This window comes from Macaca nemestrina, chromosome 5 (genome assembly GCF_043159975.1).
Source record: "Macaca nemestrina isolate mMacNem1 chromosome 5, mMacNem.hap1, whole genome shotgun sequence".
Classification (NCBI taxonomy): domain Eukaryota; kingdom Metazoa; phylum Chordata; class Mammalia; order Primates; family Cercopithecidae; genus Macaca; species Macaca nemestrina.
In genome coordinates this window covers 9050291-9069505 of record NC_092129.1, presented here as the reverse complement: position 1 = coordinate 9069505, position 19215 = coordinate 9050291, and the positions used below count along the sequence as shown (strand labels likewise).

Sequence of the window (19215 nt, the reverse complement as noted above, 5' to 3'; positions counted from 1 at the left end):
TGCCACTACCATACATAGAATTAACAAAGAAAGAAATATTAAGTGAGGGCTCTGCTTTTGCTACAGGGGTTTCTCTAGCCTTGTTCTCTTCAATGTACATCAATGACATGGATAAATTAAAGTGGCTTATTGCTTTTCAAATATTTGGATGATAGAATAAGAATACAAAATTCAGACTGGTACAATGTGCTGATCTTATCAAGTTGATATTTAATAGAAATAACTGTGCTAGACTTTCAAAAAACATTACAACTAGGAGAACTAAGGAGATTTGGTATTAACTGACAACAGCTTCCATATAGATCAATAGCTTATAACCATTCACAGAGTAAATATTACCATAGGTGTATCAAGGCTGCGTTACACTCAGAATGAAGGAGCCGTTAACCCACCCTACACTATGACATCACACCTCCAGTACAAGGGCATTGTATTTCAAGAAGGACACACAGACTGAGGGACATTTACAAGAAAACTGCCAGGATGATGATGGATTGTTAAAATAATTTCATGTGAGGTGTGTGTCACACTGAGAAAGGTCTGGTTCCACTTGAGAAGTTTCTTGAGGTCAGGGACTGACCACATCTTAGTTTTGTCATCAATATCAACTGCACAGTAGGTTCAAGGTAAATGTTTGTTGTACAAGCGAACAGATTAATGTATCTAAATGTGCAGAAAAAGATACTTAGGTATGACAAGACTGTGAAAATCTTCAAATACTTGAAGGAGTGTATATAAAGAAATGATACAAATTATTCATAACAATAGAACTTTAACAGAACCTCCATAATAGAACCAGGCACCAAAGTGTGGAAGCCATGGGAAAACAAATTTCAATTCAAAAGACCACTGTGCTAGTCAGGGCTGTCCCAGGATGGAATGTCGAGGTTCCTCATCCTGGAAGGGATCAGGCCAGAAGAAGGTTTAGACATGTTAATGCTGGGGAAAACAGTTTCCTAGTGCAGTGGAAACCAGGGGCAGATACATCGTGGCATTGACCCAGATTTCTCTCAACAAGTTAAGAAGCTGACTTGCTGAGGCTCTGTTTGGTCCTAGGGACCAGATGCAATGAGCCAAGATCGAGCCGTTGCACTCAAGCCTGAGCAACCAGAGTGAAACTCCGTCTCAAAAAAACAAAACAAAACAAAAGACACTGCCTTAAACTGAAGCATACACGTCAACAGCATAAGTTCTTCCAGGATGACGATGAAAGGACAAGGTATAAAATGGTTACAGTGTCCCCAGAATTATGCTTTCCAGATGCAGCCCTAAGTGGTGAAAAGTTGCGGCTCCTGGAACTCCCTAGGGAGGGTGCAGCTTCCAGGAGAGAGGTTGCACCTGCTCCTGGCCCACAGAAGGCCACCTTGCTTCTCACTCATTTTTATAATACTGGATCATTCGATTGCAGGTTTGCAGCTAGTCTCTTCCCACCAACCTATAACCCCTTGAAAGTAAAATGTTTAAAATTTCCTCTAGCCCCGAAATTTTGTTACTACCAAATATTGGTTTAAAAGACTAAAATTAATACTAATAAGATATATCAATCCTGGCATCCTGCCTATGAGGCAGATACTATCATTATTATTTCTATTTTATATATTAATAAAATACAATTTAGAAATATAAAATAACTTGCCCATGGTCTCTCAGTTTGTAGCATTTGGACTAAAGCTGGAGGATATCCGACTCCAAAAGTCAAGGTTCAGCCATGATGATAAGATATTCCTTGCACTTAGAAACACTGACATTAAATTAAGAGAGAGAATGAATAACAGCAGCTCTAACCAACCAACCAAAGTAAACCTGTCTTTTAGGGAATAGAGAATAAGTCTTGATTATTAATGTAAGGGAATTTGTGTAATGCCCAATGAGATAAATTTCAATCCTGTAATACATTCAGTTTGACTCATATTATCTCATTGACAAACCATAGATTATTTGTAATAATTCTAGAAAAATGCCTCTGTTGTATTTCAAACTCACTACATCACTTTACAGGCAACCACAGGTGCAGCTGTTTAACGGTGAGCTGTCCGGAGATTATACCCAAGACAGCTGAACTCTCATTGCAGTTTATTGTAAGCTTGAAGATTTTGCAGCAAATGCTTCTATCTCTTCACCAACAATTACAATTCTTTAGTTTTTCAATATACATAAAGAGAACTCCCCCAAGAAAAAAATGAAAAAATATACACAAATTTTGAAAGTCATCCTTCCTGAGGAGGTATCCATTGTAAACAGAATGGCTGATAAAATGCCTTACAGATTGAAACGCAAGATGACCAAGCATGAAGATTTGATTGAAGAAAAAGAAGTAACAAAAAATAAAAACGCCACATAACTAATGCAGTCATTATCTCAGAAATAAATGTGTATTGCTTAGCACATCTTTTCTTGAAGAGTCACTACCAAAAAGGTCAAGATCTTAAAAGAATAGATGATACCGTTGTAATCACTGGGAAAGTTCCAGGAAATATACAGCTAACATGCAGAAACAAAAAGAAGAGAAAAGTCCTGAGATTAGCAGGACTAGTGGAATAAATGACAATTATTTAAGAATTCTGATTATGTATTCTGTAGATTATTTCTTGCATTTATAAATACTGTATTTGTAGGAGTCAAATGATTCTGACAATATTACTTTTGTCTTCTCCTATAGTAATATTTTAATCATAAACTAATACCTCCTAAACATGTAAGAGATATCTAAATTTTGTAGAGTAATTAATTAAATCACCTAGTTAATTACTAGGTGAGTTACCTGAGTGCCTCTAGGGATGAAGGAGATGGTGCTGACAATGACATAAATGAGAGGGGTAAGTCACGAGGAGGAAGTTTCGTGCCATAAACCCCTAAGTGCAAAATCAGGCAAAGCGCCATATTGTCTTCTTTACACACCATTTTAGTGTCTCTCTAAAAAATATTTTCATTCCCCTTGTAAAATAATTTATATCACATATGTTAATTTATACATACACTTCAATATATTTGTACATAAAATTTAAAAAGCTCTAGAACCCTGAATACATTTAATGTGTGCCTTTAAATCTGCATTACACCTCAAATATATAAATGTCAAATATGTACATAAATTTCTAAAACAAAAAAATATTTTTAAGGATGCCCTGTGGTCTAAATCAAATGAATGTTCAGGAAGGGAAAGGAAGGTTAGGCACTAGACTCTACTAGGCCACAACGTGTATCTGAGCTTTGCCTATGAAGTTTTGAATCTACAGAAACAGCCTATCTGTTTTCCAGATTTGTGAACTATAATTGATGAAATCTCAAGTCTGTATTTTTTTTTAAAAAAGAAACTAAAAGATAACTAGCATAGAAAGAGTCATATACACGGTTGAGATGGTTTTGCTACTGTTTATATTTTTGAAAAGCAAAGATTATAGGCAATGATCCACGATTATAAATAACAATCACTCTATGTCTAATCCATTTCTATGCGTTGAGAATAGAACACACAGTCAAGATGTGTCCATGGTGGCTTTTTGCTTTATTCTCACCAATTAACAGGTGATTGGATATGACAGTAATTAGACACCTCAGCTGGAAGATCATTATGTCTTAATGAGATGATTAAAAACAATAAAAAGTGTGCTTATTGCAAAATATGAGCATATACCTTAAGTAGCAATAATACAATTTATTTTGTCTCCAAGTTTATTGTGCTTTGTCAGCCCATATCAAAAAAATTTTCCCGCCAACATGTGACTTAGAAAATTATGCAACCTAAGCATAAAATTAACAATTTTTGGTGAGTCAGTTCTATGCTTTGGCTTATTTATTTTGATAATGTTTACTAGTGCTTCTCTGACAAGTTACAGTTGCCACATAATATTATAAATCTTATCCTGGTACATTTCACATTCACCTCAAATTTCAGCTATATACTCGGCAGTATAACAGCTATGTAGTTTAAGATACCATCTCAAATTTATTCAATTTCCATGAGATGGGCATTTTTTAGACCTGCACACAGACCTGTGTACACCCTTGGCAGGCACTCACAGATGCAGAGCGACTGGAAGGAGTGCAGAAGGTCTCTGATGCAATACATACGCCACCCCAGCGAGGTCAAAAGTCTCCTAGCGACTCTTCTTCAGGTTAGAGTTTTGTTTCCCTAAAACTGATGTTTAATTGTATGTGCCATCTGGAAAGGACAGTATTAATAGTGAACACCTCCTCTTACTCCACCATTAATTAATTATCAAATATGCTAGCATTGAGGTCTGCTTTACAGGAACTGAAAAATACAATGTAAAATCAGGACAGGATAGAAGAGAGGGACAAAGTACGACCTGTAAAACCCTACTTGTCAGGGGACAAGTAGGGTAAAAAGTTTTGCTCATTCACTCACACACGCTTTCAGTCACTCATTCGGAAGGCACTTACTGATCACCTATTGTCCACATTGGCAGAGTATATAAATTAATATTTAATCCAGGTAATCATTCTTTAGTCCTAAACCAAGAAGATGCTCTCATAAACATTATGTGTTATTGCTAATTTGGAAGTGAAACAATTCTATACCCATATATTCAAAACTATGAGCTATCGCCCAGGAACCTCCTAACTCACAGCTCCTAAACCTATAAATATCAGTGTATCCAAATGTATCCTTGTCTCCTTCATTTAAGAGACAGAATAGGTTTTCCTTCTTTCATTTAAGGCCCATTTACCCACATCCTCTGGACACTACCCCGACCCCACTGCCTTCTGAAGACTTTGTGCATTATCCTGTAGTAGTTCATAGTAGAGTATTTATTTGTTGATAGTAAGCCCGCTAGGGACAAGGGAGCTTGTGTACTTTACTTATATTTCTATCTCTAGCACCTAACACGCCCTGACTCATAATATTAAGTCAATCAATCCTTGCTGAATAAATAGACTTAGCAATGTGCACAACTTCTGCCCCACCCTGCTGCTATCACGGCAATTACCCCATTAAATGCCATAAATATTATTTATAAAAAGAATAAAACTTACACTACCTTCTAGTGGTAAGCATATGATTGTTGCGCGACACTCTGTATGACGATACTCCCCCTGTAATATAACTCACTACACAGTTTTTACACTGTAACTGTATCCCTCTTGTATTATAAAGGTGAAATGGTATATAGCCAAGCATATCTGAGCAATGGTATGGCTTTTCCTTGCTATCTTCTATCAATCAATTTATTTGTACAGCACAAAATTGCTATTCCTCTAAATTGAAGCAGGAGAAAGCCTTACATAATGTAACACTATTTTGATATACCTTGACATATACATTATGTAACAGTATTTTTCCTTTGCTATACTTCACAATATCATCGAGAAATGCTCTTTTAAAGTCAGCAACATCAGCAGGAATAAGACTTTTAAATGAAGCTCCTAGGAAGACAGAATTTTCACCCTTAAAAGCAAAGTATTTATTCCACAGGAATAAATATTACATGTTTTCTGAAATTGAACTGCAGTGATCAGGTAACAATTGCATTGTTAAGCGTAAGAATGATTTCTTAAAAATTATTATTTTTAAAGTGATGGCATTTCAAGTTAGATCTTAAAATTTTTAATTGATAATAATTGTATACAATTACGGGGTACAATGTGATATTTTGATACATGTATACATTATAGAAAGATTAAATCACACTGATTAGCATATCCATCACCTCACTCTACTTACCATTTTTTTGTGGTGAGAATACTTAAAATCTATTCTTTTAGCCATTTAGAAATATATAATACATTATTATTAATATTATTTTTTGAGACGGAGTCACACTCTGTCACCCAGACTGGAGTGCAGTGGTGTGATTTTGGCTCACTGCAACCAACACTTCCTGGGTTCAAGCTATTCTCCCACCTCAGCCACACAAGTAGCTGGGATTACTGGCACCTGCCACCATGCCTGGCTAATTTTTGTATTTTTGGTAGAGACAGGGTTTCACCATGTTGGTCAGGCTGGTCTCAAACTCCTGACCTCAAGTGATCTGCCTGCCTCGACCTCCCACAGTGCTGGGATTACAGGCATGAGTTACCATGCCTGGCCGAATAATACATTATTAACTATGATCACCATGCCATGCAATTATTTCTCCTGTCTAACCAGAACTTTGTAACCTTTGACCAACATCTCCCTATTTCCTTCCACCCCAGCCTCTGCTTCTGTGATTTCAGCATTTTTAGATTCCACATACAAGTGAAATTATGCAGTATCTGTCTTTCTGTGCCTGGCTTATTTCACTTAGTATAATTTTTACCTGAAAAATAAACTTTTTTTTTGTTATGGTCCTATGATGAAATATAAAACCATAATAATAACTAACGAGTAATAGTACTACCAGGAGTACTAATACTACTTAAAATTTATTGAGCACTTACTATATTCAGGTACTTTCCTAAGGGTTTTCAATGTGTTAGAGCATTTAAAACTCAGAGCAGCCCCAATGACACAAGAACAATCATCAGTATTTGTTCTTCCCTAGGAATCTGAGGCACAGAGGTTTGAAGGGATTTTCACAGGACACCAGCTGATAAGTGGTATACCGAGGGTGTAAACCTATGCTCTTAATGTTAAACATTACCCTTTCTTTAGTGTCTTTATACTTTAATATGAATAAAAATAAATTACTATTATATGCTTCTGTCTGAAACTGAAATCATTTTTCAAAACTGTTTGGAGCACATTTCAGAATAGGAATGATAGAAAATCACCAGCCACTCAAGTTTCAATATTTTAAGGAAAGGGTCTTATGAAGTGTGTATTCAATCTTATCAGTGCATGGATAATGGTGAGCTATCTGGCAACTGACAGAATCCTGCTACTGTATGACTTAGAAGTAAACGACTATTTTAAGCCTTACTTGGTAACTATGCTGCCAACCAGTTTCTACACTGCCTTTATAGGAAATAACGTACTGTGATGACCAATGACTCTGTTTATAATAAATCAAATATTTTATAAATTTATACAATTACATGGAAAGCCAAGACACATCTCTCCTTTAGAAAGGCAAGCAGAAACAAATCTATCCTGTGTTCAGAAAAGTAAAGGTTTTCTTCGTGAGTAAGCTCTGAATCTAAATAAGCCTTAGTCCAAAAAAGAGTTTTATTGCAGACTGATAATCCCCTAGGTTTATAATAAAAATGCTGACAGAGCTTTAGCTACAGCATAACAAATGCAAGGCCATAATGTTCTTCTGTCAGAAATTCCTATTTATTTCCAGTGTCCTAACAGATGGGCTTTACTGCCCTGAAACTCCCCCCCAAAAGTTAATTGCTTGTCTATCAAAAAGATAAACATCTTGTTTTAAGCTTTGGGGATATTACATGTGGGAAGAAAAACCAATACTCTAGCAACACATTGTGTCTGAAATGCATTCGCGGTAAGAGAGCCGTACTCTCTCAGGGCATCAGAGCAAGGAACAGCTGGATGGCTCCAACTTCTTAAAAAGTACAGGATTCTCTGTACAGTGACACTAGTATCTATAATACTTAGATTTTATTATACCAATAAGGCTTCATTTACTGCCACATAAATGACTATAATAACTTTACAAAACAAACTTCAAAATGAAGGTGAAACTCTTGTAGACGCTTGAAACAGTGCCTCAAGCGAAATGAACCTTAAACATATCAAATCCAGCATTTTTCCCTTTTTTTTTTTTTTTTTTTTGAGACAGAGTCTCGCTCTATCGCCAGGCTGGAGTGCAGTGGCGAGATCTCTGCTCACTGCAACCTCTGCCTCCCAGGTTCAAGCATTTCTCCTGCCTCCGCCTCCCGAGTGTCTAGGACTACAGGCACCCGCCACCATGCCCAGCTAATTTATTTATATATATGTGTATATATATATATATATGTGTGTGTGTATATATATATATATATTTTTTTTAGTAGAGACGGGGTTTCACTGGCCAGGATGGTCTCGATCTCTTGGCCTCATGATCTGCCCGCCTCGGCCTCCCAAAGTGCTGGAAAAAAATGCATATACTACTTTAGATTGTGTACAGTAGCATGGGGATCTCATTCTTCAAAGAGCTGGTTTAAATGGAAAATATGTAGACAGCCTCTTAACTAATGATTCATATTAAAAAGGAAAATTATGACTTTAACACATGTGTATTGGTGTCATTACCAGATTGCATGGGAAATGAACCTGTTGTATCTGGACATTTTTGTGCCCTTAGGTTATTTTACTCACAAATATAATAGTTGTATAAAAAGTAATAACACAGAAGTGTTGATATCTATCCTTTGACTTTTTCCACACACACACGCACGCACACACACACACCACCGCAGACAGGCAGGCAGGCCAACTGAAGCATATTGAATAAATCGTACTTCTATTCTTATTGTTCTGCTGCTTCCTTTTTCACTAAGCAATGTATGATGGACATCTTTCATAAAGGCCTCATTCATTCTGACAAATGGACAGTTTCCATTTTATAAATATTCTACAATGCACTTCAGTATTAGTTAATGAGGGCATCTTCTCTCTCACAATATTTTTTTATAAATATAAAGGTAATATTTGCACATGCATTAACACAGATGACACTGCAGTATGATATGCTTAAATACATATTAGGCATATCAAAATATATCAAATATATATTATTTCTTGACTTAACTGCTTTGCACAGTGCATTTTGCTTGTCTTCTATGGAAGATAAAGAATTGAGGGCCCTTATACCCACTCCCTCCTTCTATCCTATTCTACCTCCTGCCTTCTGGCATTTATATTTTACTTTTAGCTCCTCAACAGGTTATCATTTATAACTTCAAGTAATATATATTTAAACTGTCTTGTTGACTTATCAACCTTAAGTCAACATCTTTTTCAGTGAAAATGAGGAATTGCCACATAGACATTTCATTCCACTTTCTCCGTATTCTGCCATCTTCTGGTTATTGTTAATTACATTATTTTTTCTAACATCAAGAGAATAATTTAGTCTCCAATGCTTTGTGTAAAGTTTGATTCTAAAAATTAAAACCCGATGTAAGCAACATTTCTAGCATTATGACTACTGAATATTATTCATTGCAAAATGAAGAAGTGTAATTAGACCCTTAGGGAAGGGATTTTCATCCAACACTAATGTGTTGCTGCATAAGAGAGAGTCTGGAAAGTTTCAGGCCTTAGTGTATTATCTTTTTATTCCCTTTTAGTTTTCCATTTAATTTAAGTTTTCCCTTTAATTTATATTCAGCTATCACTTTTCCTGTATAACAACCTTTTACTCATTTTTTGGGTTATCACTCAATACATCTGCATATAGACATTCTTTTTAATTTTTTTTATTTTTAATAAAGATGGGGTCTTGCTATGTTGTTCAGGCTGGCCTCCAACTCCTGGCATTAAGCAATCCTCCTGCCTAAGGCTTCCAAAGTGCTGGGATGACAGGCGTGAGCCACTGTGCCCAGAAACATATTCTTTATCAATCTTTGTATTTCTGGTGTGTATGATTAAAAGCTGGGAATATAATTCTATATTTAATTTTCTCTCAGGTCTTTGAAGACATTGCTTTGATAGCTTCTAGGATCCAGTGTTGTTGATGGAAAACATAATGTTAGCCTGGTTTTCATTCCTTTGCAGACAATCTATTTTAGTCTCATTGGAAGCTTGTGGCATCTCCTTTATTTTGAGAATTTTGAAATTTCATCAAGATATCTCCACATATAGTTCACTTTGATCCATCCTGCTTGCCAGACTTCTACATCTGTCTGTTGATGCCTATGGTAGATTGAGAGCAGCAATGGCCCTAGTTTGTGCCTAGCTTTGGAAGAGCCCTTCCTGGGTTCTCTGGGTTTAGCCACATAATTTGCTTTGGCCCATGGGACAGTACTAAAGGGAAGTAAGTAGCGACTTGAAAATGCCCTTGCCTTGGAAATTGCACTCCTGTTGCTCTTAGGAATCCTGCTGCCAAGAGAACAAGCTGAGGTTAGCAGGGTGATGAAAGACACATGGCTCAGCTCCTCCCATCACCACAGACAACTGCATGCAAGTTCACCTTCTATGAGCTAATCCCAGCCAATCTTCCACTGACCAGAGAAACAGGAGTCAGTTCAGGTGGAAACAGCCACACCGCCCACATCAGAAGAATCAACCAGCCGAACCACAGACACACAAGCTAAATGAATGGTCTTTGTTTTAAACCACGAAGTTTTGAAGTCATGTGTTACATAACAAAGGTTAATCGACACAGACTATTTCCTGAGCTTATAAAATTTTGTCATTAAACTGTATTTTCTGCCTTTCATTGTCTTATTATTTTGTATTAATCAGATGTTGGATCTATTGACTCTATCCACTACTGCCCCTAACTTTTTAATGTTCCATTTCCTTATCTTTCTGTTTTAAGCGTTCAGAGTTAATCTTCAATTTATTTATTTATTTTTTATTTACTGAGACAGAGTCTTGCTCTGTGGCCCAGGCTGGAGGACAGTGGCACGATCTCGGCTTATTGCAGACTCCATCTCCGGGTTCAAGTGATTCTCCTGCCTCAGCCTCCCAAGTAGCTGGAACTGCAGGCATGTGCCACTATGCCTCGCTAATTGTATTTTTTAGTAGAGACAGGCTTTCCCATGTTGGCCAGGCTTGTCTTGAACTCGTGACCTCAGGTGATTCACTCGCCTCAGCCTCCCAAAGCGCTGGGATTACAGGCTTGAGCCACCGTACCCTGCCTAATCTTCTATTTAATTTGAAGATAAAAACACGCTTGGGCATCAACAGTGCCCTATTATTTGGTTTAATACATTTTTACTTTGATAATCATAATTTTAATTTCCTGGAAATTTCTTGTCTTGATTGTTCCTTTTTCATAATAGTCTTTACAGCTATTATCTCCTTTCAAATTCCTTTTTTTTTTTCCTTTAGTAACAGAGTCTCCCTCTATTCCCCAGGCTGGAGCACACTAGCACGATCTCAGCTCACTGCAACCTCCACCTCCCAGGTTCAAGTGATTCTCCTGTCTCAGCCTCCCAAGTAGCTGGGACTACAGGCATCTGCCACCATGCCAGGCAAATTTTTGCATTTTTAGTAGAGACGGGGTTTTTGCAATGTTGGCCAGGCTGGTCTCCAACTCCTGGCCTCAGGTGATCTGCCCACCTCGGCCTCCCAAAGTGCTAGGATTATAGGAGTGAGCCACCGTGCCTGGTCTTCCTCTCAAATTCTGCTGAGGGTATTAATTAGACACCTTTTAAAAAGTTTCTGGTATTCCCTGAATTGTACTTGAATCTTCCAGTATTGGTTGCCCTTTTCATTCATCTAAATACAGTCTTCCCCTAAATATCTGATTGATGATTTTTGGATCTGATAATCCAAATTACTTTTCTAAGTGAAAAATGACACTGATTTGTATTGGTAATTTATATTGTTTCATCTGCACTGTGAAATACATGATCCCAAAAGGTTTCTTCCTGGAATGAAAAACATGTCAACACTCAGAACATTCTGAGGGTTTCATGAGCAGAAAAGCAGGCAGGCAGGCTGGTGACACCCACGACTGCCAAATAAGACAGGTTTTATTTTACATGTGAAATGCTTTATGAACCTCACTTCTGAACACCTTTTCCACCTTTCCCCAATGTTCAATGTAGGATTTCACTTCAGGGAAAACAAAACAAAACAAAAAACAAAAACAAACAAACAAACAAAAAACCTTTTCCATTTTGTAATGCTACCATATGAGAAAAGAGAATTAGGCTAGTGTGTTTAACCTACTGACTTAAACTGGAAACCCAGTAATTAGGCTTCAGCCTTGACCTCTTTTTTTGGATCTTGTTTGTTAACTTCTTCAGGTCATAAATGCCTCATGCTGATAACAGAATTCACTCGGTTTTATTTTTGAGAGAATACATCTTAAGAATGATTCGTGTAGGGAATAATTTATTTGTGAAAAATAAAGTTTCCAATATAGAGATCTTATTTTAAAAATTGGCTTTTTTTTCTTAACTTCAAGAGAATTGATGATGCTTTTTAAAGGATTTCTGTGATCACTTAGATGAATGTTGCTATTATCTGCACACATTGCTACATTAAACCCTCCAGAATTTAAAGTTCATTTAAGCTTTCTCACACTAAATAATAGTTCTTGGTTATATTTCCAAACTTATGAAAGCAACATAGGCCCAAAAGGACAGCAGTATATTAAAATAAAATAAGGTTATTTTCCAATGAGAATAGAGATAAATCATTTTCCCAAGGAGAGTTCAGCAAGGTTAGAGACTGGCCGAAGAAAAGTAGCCCTCAGCTTTAGAGCTCAAGCTAATTTTAAAACACACCCTATCTCCTGCTTAGCTTCGATATATTAACACGTTCATTTGTCTTAAATCTTAAGGCTGTTGTCCACCAGGTCATGGCAGTCAGAAGAACTGTCATATAAAATGTACATCTAGTAAGGCCCTATTTTTACTTTAAAACAGTGATTTTAAAATTTTTGGTAGAATAACCTAATTAGCAAATAAAAGCTTATAGAAACCCACATGCCTATACATATATTAAAAAAACTGAAGTGGAGTGGTTTTGCTTAAGAAGGCTGAAGGTGTGGGCAGAAAAACTTCACAGCCTAGCTTCATTCATGGTCCTGAGACACCATAAAGGCACCATTTTCTCAAACAAAACTGAAATATACTCTTCTGTTACGTAAAGGAGAACAATCTATGTCTCATATTTAAAATTTGCAAGTATAGATACAGTTTTCATGAATATTATTAAAAACAATGAAATAAAAATTATTCCATTAACTCATTTGTTGAACATTTCCATGTAACTACAACAGTGCAAAGCACTTTGAGAGCTGCATGGGAGGTCTCAGACATGGTTTCTAATATCGGAGTTCAAATAGAAATCACATCGGAAGCTGAAGCCACAGTATGTGGTGCTCACTTCCACAGCAGACTAGTATAGCCTGAAGTATTTAAGCACATTAACTGTAAAGGAAAAGGAAAAGTGTTACTTAGCTGCATCTTAAAAGACTCTTGGGATTCAAACAATCTATAGGAGGAAGGCAGCCAACACACCAGCGGTGGAGAAAATACAAACATTTTTGTTCCTTTTTTGTAGAGACGGGTCTCCTCTCGAACTCCTGGCCTCAAGGGCTCCTCCTGCCTTAGCCTCCCAAAGTGCTGGGATTACAGGTGTGAGACACCATGCCCAGCAAGGACAGATTTTCAAGAATAGAACACAGCAGAGGTGTGGTAACAAGAGGACATCTGTGTAACTAAAGTGGAAAATAACATATATTGGAGTCTGAAGGGAAATAAAATTAAATACCTAAGTGAGGAAAATATAATTAGTGTTTCAACCATCTGCCACCACTTCCTTCTGGGAGGGCTCTATTTCCCTTCTTCACGCAGGTAACGCTCTTGCACAAGGGACTTGCTTTGGCCAATGAAATGGAATTAGATAAAATCACTGTGATGTCTCTTCTCTCTGTCATAAGGCCGAACGTGCTGCAGACAGAACCAGCTCCATCAGCTTCTGTCCTGGAGTGACGGCAACTTCAGCTGTGCCACGGCAGACTCATGATGAGCACGTAACTGCGCGAGGAATAAATCAATGTTGTTGAAGCCCCTGGTTCCATTATCACTGTAGCTCAGACAATCCTCACTGATACAATGCTTAGTACCAGATGAAGGGTGACGTTAAAGTGAAGATGGATGTCAGGAAGAATACCTACCTAGTGTAGGTTTATAAACAGTTTTCATTTCCAAACATGCCTTTTCACTCAGTGACTTTAACATGGGGATGGGTGACGCTGAACTTGGTTTTGTCTAGTCTTAATTTACATGATGGCATGGCAGCCAGTGCTCATATTTAGAAATCTAAGATGAGAAGGAAAGTATCTTCAGGGTTTACTCAATGTCACTTTCTCATTAAGACTTAACCATCCATTTCAAATTGTAAATGAGCCCCTTCCTCTTTTTTCTACTCTGTATCTCCCTCCCTTATTGTCTTTTTCTCCATACTACTTCACCACCATTTGCATATGTGTGTGTGTATATGTATTTATGTATGTGTGGGTGGCATGTATATATATGCGTGTGAATATATATATAAAAACTTACATTTGCAAAAACATATATAAAACATATATAAAACTTATCTAGTTGCAAAAACCTGAAAATTAATATACATCTCATAGTTCCTTTCTGAAAAATTATGATGTCTACATCCCCATGTAGAAAGTAAGACAAATAAAGCACTAGGAAAGTTACTCCAGTTACTTCATTAGCATGAATTTGCAAGAAAGACTTCAGCCTGTTTGCTTTAACAGATAAAATATATCATAGTTCAGGCAGACCTTGACTTACACTGACTTGATGTATCTTGATGAATGAATGACTTATTTACAACTGGGTAGAGACTAGGAACATCCCCACATACGCTGCCAAAGGCAATAGGTATCACTGGCCACTAAATCAGAACCATTCCCCTGCCTCACAAAATGATACTTAGGTTCAGTGCAATCATTGATTAGCACAATAGTTCTGGTAGATTATGGGTTAACCTGGTTTTTGCATGCTGGATGGGGAATTTACTATTGTCATGTTTTTTCATGACAAAACAAATGTGATGTTTTAAACAAAAACATTTTCTAATGCACTTGTGTAATGTTTCCATTTGAAAGGTAAAGAGACTGACTATGCTGTATTTGCAAAACACAAGACCTCTCAGGGAGAGCATAATACTTGCACTTCCAAAAACCTTCTCCCCTCAAAGGAAGACACTGTGCCCTTGAGAATGACTCTGGAACTAATCATAGAGGAAGAACCTTCGTTTATAAATTACTACTCTTATATTTCACAGATGAAAGAAACAGAATACTTTATAGACGTTTAAAAAATTGGCTGGGTGTGGTGGCTCAGGCCTGTATTCCTAGCACTTTGGAAGGCCAAGGAGGGTGGATCACTTAAGGTCAGGAGTTCAAAACCAGCACCTGGCTAACAGGTGAAGGTGAAGATGTCTCTACTAAAAATACAAAAAAAAATAGCTGGGCATGGTGGTGGGCGCCTGTAATCCCAGCTACTTTGGAGACTGAGGCAGGAGAATTGCTTGAACCTGGGAGGTGGAGGTTGCAGTGAGCCAAGATCATGCCACTGCACTCCAGCCTGGGCAACACAGTGAGACTCTGTCTCAAAAAAAAAAAAAAAAAAAAAGATTTAACTGAGCATAAGATGATTAAAATATAGTCCCGTCACATGTCTTTAACTGCATTATATTCTATAAAATATTCATTTGAAAATGAAAACTTGAAAGTAACTGACCATTCAAATTTTGAACAAGCTAAAGAAGCTTCAAATAGCAGATAATTACCAATGTTTTAAATGTAGTATGTCCTGGAGGGAATCCACCATTAGGATAAACAAGACAAAGTCTCTGTTCTACAGAATCCAATGCAGTGCTGGAGACTGAGATGCAACCACATAATCCTATCATCTCAAACTGAACTTCAAGGAGGGAGTAACTAACTATACCCTGAAAATGATGGACACTTTCTAGGAGGACTTGATACTTGGGCTCTGTCTTGAAGGATGCAAGGTCCTTCCTTATGAAGAATCTACCACACACAATGGTGCAGAGGTGAAAAGAAAGCACATTCAGGAAACAGTCTGTGATGGCTTCACCCAGAATAGAGAGCACTCAATGACCTGGAAGATGTTTTAAGAAGTTATTCAAAAATATTTACTATCAACTCAAGGTTTGTCATAGGAAATGATTTGTATAGAAATTATTTCCCCAGATTGTGAAGAGCTTTATACTGCCTACTTTGGAGTTTATTTTATAGGTAATGAGAAGTTATCAGTGGCTCGTAAACAGGGGGAGTGTTAGGATCAATTTCTTTTTCTTTATTTAAGGAAGGTAACTGGAGTTGGAGGCGAGGGAGACTGGTGACCAAGAGATTAGTTAATAAGCAACTATAATGACTGAGGTGAGAGATGATGAAGGGTAAAACGGGGCAGTTAGGCAGAGTGAACTCAAGTGAAGAAATTATTACTAGACACAATGGTGTGGCAAAACAAATAGGCGGAGAGACACAAAAATCTGCAGTAACTTTTAAGAATTTATAACTTATGGAACTGTTTGGGCATATTAACCAATAACACAGGAGCAACTAGAGATGATGAGTGGGCAGTTTTGAATACTAGGAAAGATCTCAGAGTCATCACAGGACAGGTTGTAGTTGAGGCCAGGTCAAGAGTCTAAGATGCCACTGTATGGGATATAGCAGTAAAAGAACGAACAGGAAAACAAGAGACCTGAGCAGACGGAAAGGGAGACATCAAACTACTCGGTATCACTCGAGTGATACTCTAGGAGCCCACGAACATGGGCTACAGGGAGTAGGACACAATGTCATCAGGTCAACAGAAGAAAATATATAAGGACTATAAAAGTCTTTAGATGTAGCAATAAGGAAGTCACTGGAGGAAAATTTGAGAGTTGGTGGGGTTAGAAGCCAGACTGTCATGAAATCAGGAATGGGAAATAAGGCAGAGAACAAAGGTCCTTCTTTCTGAAACTTTCGATGAAGACACAGAGGAAGTAAGGACAACTGGTTGAGGGTAAGGTAGAGTTGAAAATTAAGGTAAAGGGAACTGAAACATAACTGTATGACCTGAAGATGGATACAGTTAAGACATCAATGAAAGAAGCTATAATTGTGAGGCAAAGTAAGACAGAAATAACCTTGGAGATGAAGAAAGGAGACCACCCTTTTTTGAGCATTCAATGTGTACCAGATGTTTTGCTGTACACTCTCAGATGCATTTCCTAAATTAGCTAAATATTACTAATAGGTGGGTATCAATATCCCTAATCCGCAGTCAGGAAATGATGGAGTAGAAAGGTTTATTAAAATTGGAATATCTGAGAAGTGAAGATGTCTATGTGAAATACAAGGCAAATCATATGTTCCAACAGCATTAGGAATCAAGTGGTGAAAATGGCAGAGCTCTCGTATTGAATGAGAAAGTGATTCCTGGCAGATAAGACAAGAAAAAAAATATTAAGAGTGCATGGTATTATTATTGTATAATAACAAAAAGTTAACCTGGAATGATTGCATTATTTTCAAGCAATAGCTCAACCATAAGTGTATTCTTATATATAAGGTCTAATGAATGTTTTAATGAACAACAGCTTTCCATTTTGCAAAAGACACGAATATGGTTCAAAGTAATGTTACCTACATTAATCCTCACTAGAGTTTAATCTTAACCCAATGAAGGCATTTCTATAAGGCAACTGTACTAAAATAATGTCTCATACTATTTTACAACTATTTTATTATGTGAAAACTCCATGCTGGGAATCACTACCAATGACTAATTTAAAACTAATTATTTCAGCATTAATCTGGATAATGATCCATAATGAATGGAAAATGAATAATCTGACATTTCAGGGGTTCCGTACTGCCCCAATTCATATACAAGAAAATGTTTTTGCTATGTCTTTCATACACAGATTAAACCACAATCTAAAATATCCCCAAAGTGTTGAGATACTTACAAATTATATTTTAGCTATTTATAGAATACAATGCATAAATCTAAGTTTCAGAGCTGAGTTAATTAAGGAAAGTCCAATTTTATAACATTATTTTTGCATGTGGAAAAATAACTAATACATAATGCTTGACCATATGGTCTGTTAGTCCTTTCGCTAATTACCTACAAATCACTACACAGGTTTTACAGCTGCTACATATTATTAACTGTAGCATGTTTTCCCCAAAGATTTTATTACTCTCTTCATACATTTTTGTTTTAACCACGGACAAAAAAAAAGTTGGTGTTTTTAATAGAGTCGATTGCAGAAGACTGAATACACAACAGATATATATTTAAAGGAATGATGCTTTACATGTAAATTAATGTTAATTACTTGATAAAACTTTCAGCAGACCAAAATATTGAATAGTTTTCTTTTAGTCAACATTTTAAAATTCTTCATTAAAGTCTGGTAGTCTAGGGCACGCAATGCTTCAGTCAGGCATGAAAATGTTGTAATAACAGTTTCTGATATAGAAAGCAATTAGCTGTTTTAAAAAAATGATGTATTTCATATAAGCCATATCTAATTTGGGACATGTGCTTTAAACAATGTTAGAATTAAATGTGAATTTTGTCACAGAATCTAGAATAATTATTATGTTTTAAAAGTATAATGACTGAATAGCATGTCAGAGAAAATTAAAATTGAAATTGAAGTATAAAATGCTTGCTTCTATCCTCCCCAGAATACTTTCATTACATTCTACTCTTTATCCAATTGGAGAAACTACCTAGCTCCAGTGTAAAATCCTACCGGGCCAGGATTATGACTGATTCATCACATGCATCAACTGTGCACGACGGTCTGCAGAAGCAGGTGCTAAAGGTATTTGCTGAAATAAAAGATCCATACTTTTCGAATCAAACAAGTTCTTACTCTTATGGTACACACATTGATTTACCATCTTAGTCATATAGTAATAGTGTATAAAAGCCAAAAAGATTACTGAGTATATAAAATAATTGGTATCTGAAAGGCCCTTTTAACTACCAACTATAAATTCTTCCCTAAGCTTTAGACTGTCCTGCCAAGCTAACAGGTTTTCTTCGTACTAATGCTGCACAGATCTTCAGAAAAACTGCTATCAATTACTTTGATTTCCCAGGCTGCCCAAACTGCTAATGGAACTTAGTAATTAAAGTTCTTTTGAAACAATCCCAAATCTGAGCATTCTGCTTGATTACAAGCAGCCATCAACATTAACATCAATCGTTGACAATGTAATATACATCGGATGTGCCAGAGGTAATCGTTATCTAAAATCCTGTTTCTAGAACATGACTTCTGTCTAGCGCAGAACATGTAATGGGGATCTGAGATATTTCTACCTCCAGTGACAGATTCTATCATGAATCTTGCATACAGCGTTCACAATCAGAAGCAAAGATCTCTTTATTTGTAATATTCCCAGTTGATCTCATAGAAAAGAGCCTTGAATTCTGTCACCATTTTAAGTGGCCACTTTGTCCATATCTTCCCTTTCACCAAAAATGTAATCAGATATCAATACATTGTACCCACGATACTGTCTTACACTTGCATTTGGAAGCAGGTTCCCAGACTGATGATCAGCATTCAGAATAATACACTTTGCAACCAGAATTGCTAACTTGTAAAGGCAAAAATCAACAGGAAGCAAAATGAGT

General features: G+C 36.7%; 1 protein-coding gene and 1 long non-coding RNA gene across 11 annotated transcripts in view; both read right to left on the bottom strand.

The window, feature by feature from the left end:
- PRKN (parkin RBR E3 ubiquitin protein ligase) overlaps nucleotides 1-19215 on the bottom strand; it is a 1377649-nt gene that overhangs the window by 1254007 nt on the left and 104427 nt on the right. The gene's annotated exons all lie outside the window — the stretch shown is intronic.
- Nucleotides 1-19215, bottom strand: part of LOC139363057 (uncharacterized) — a 92630-nt gene that overhangs the window by 40731 nt on the left and 32684 nt on the right. The window contains exon 3 of the long non-coding RNA XR_011622937.1: nucleotides 1-19215. This exon is cut by the window's left edge and continues 40731 nt beyond it. This is a non-coding gene — a long non-coding RNA (uncharacterized lncRNA).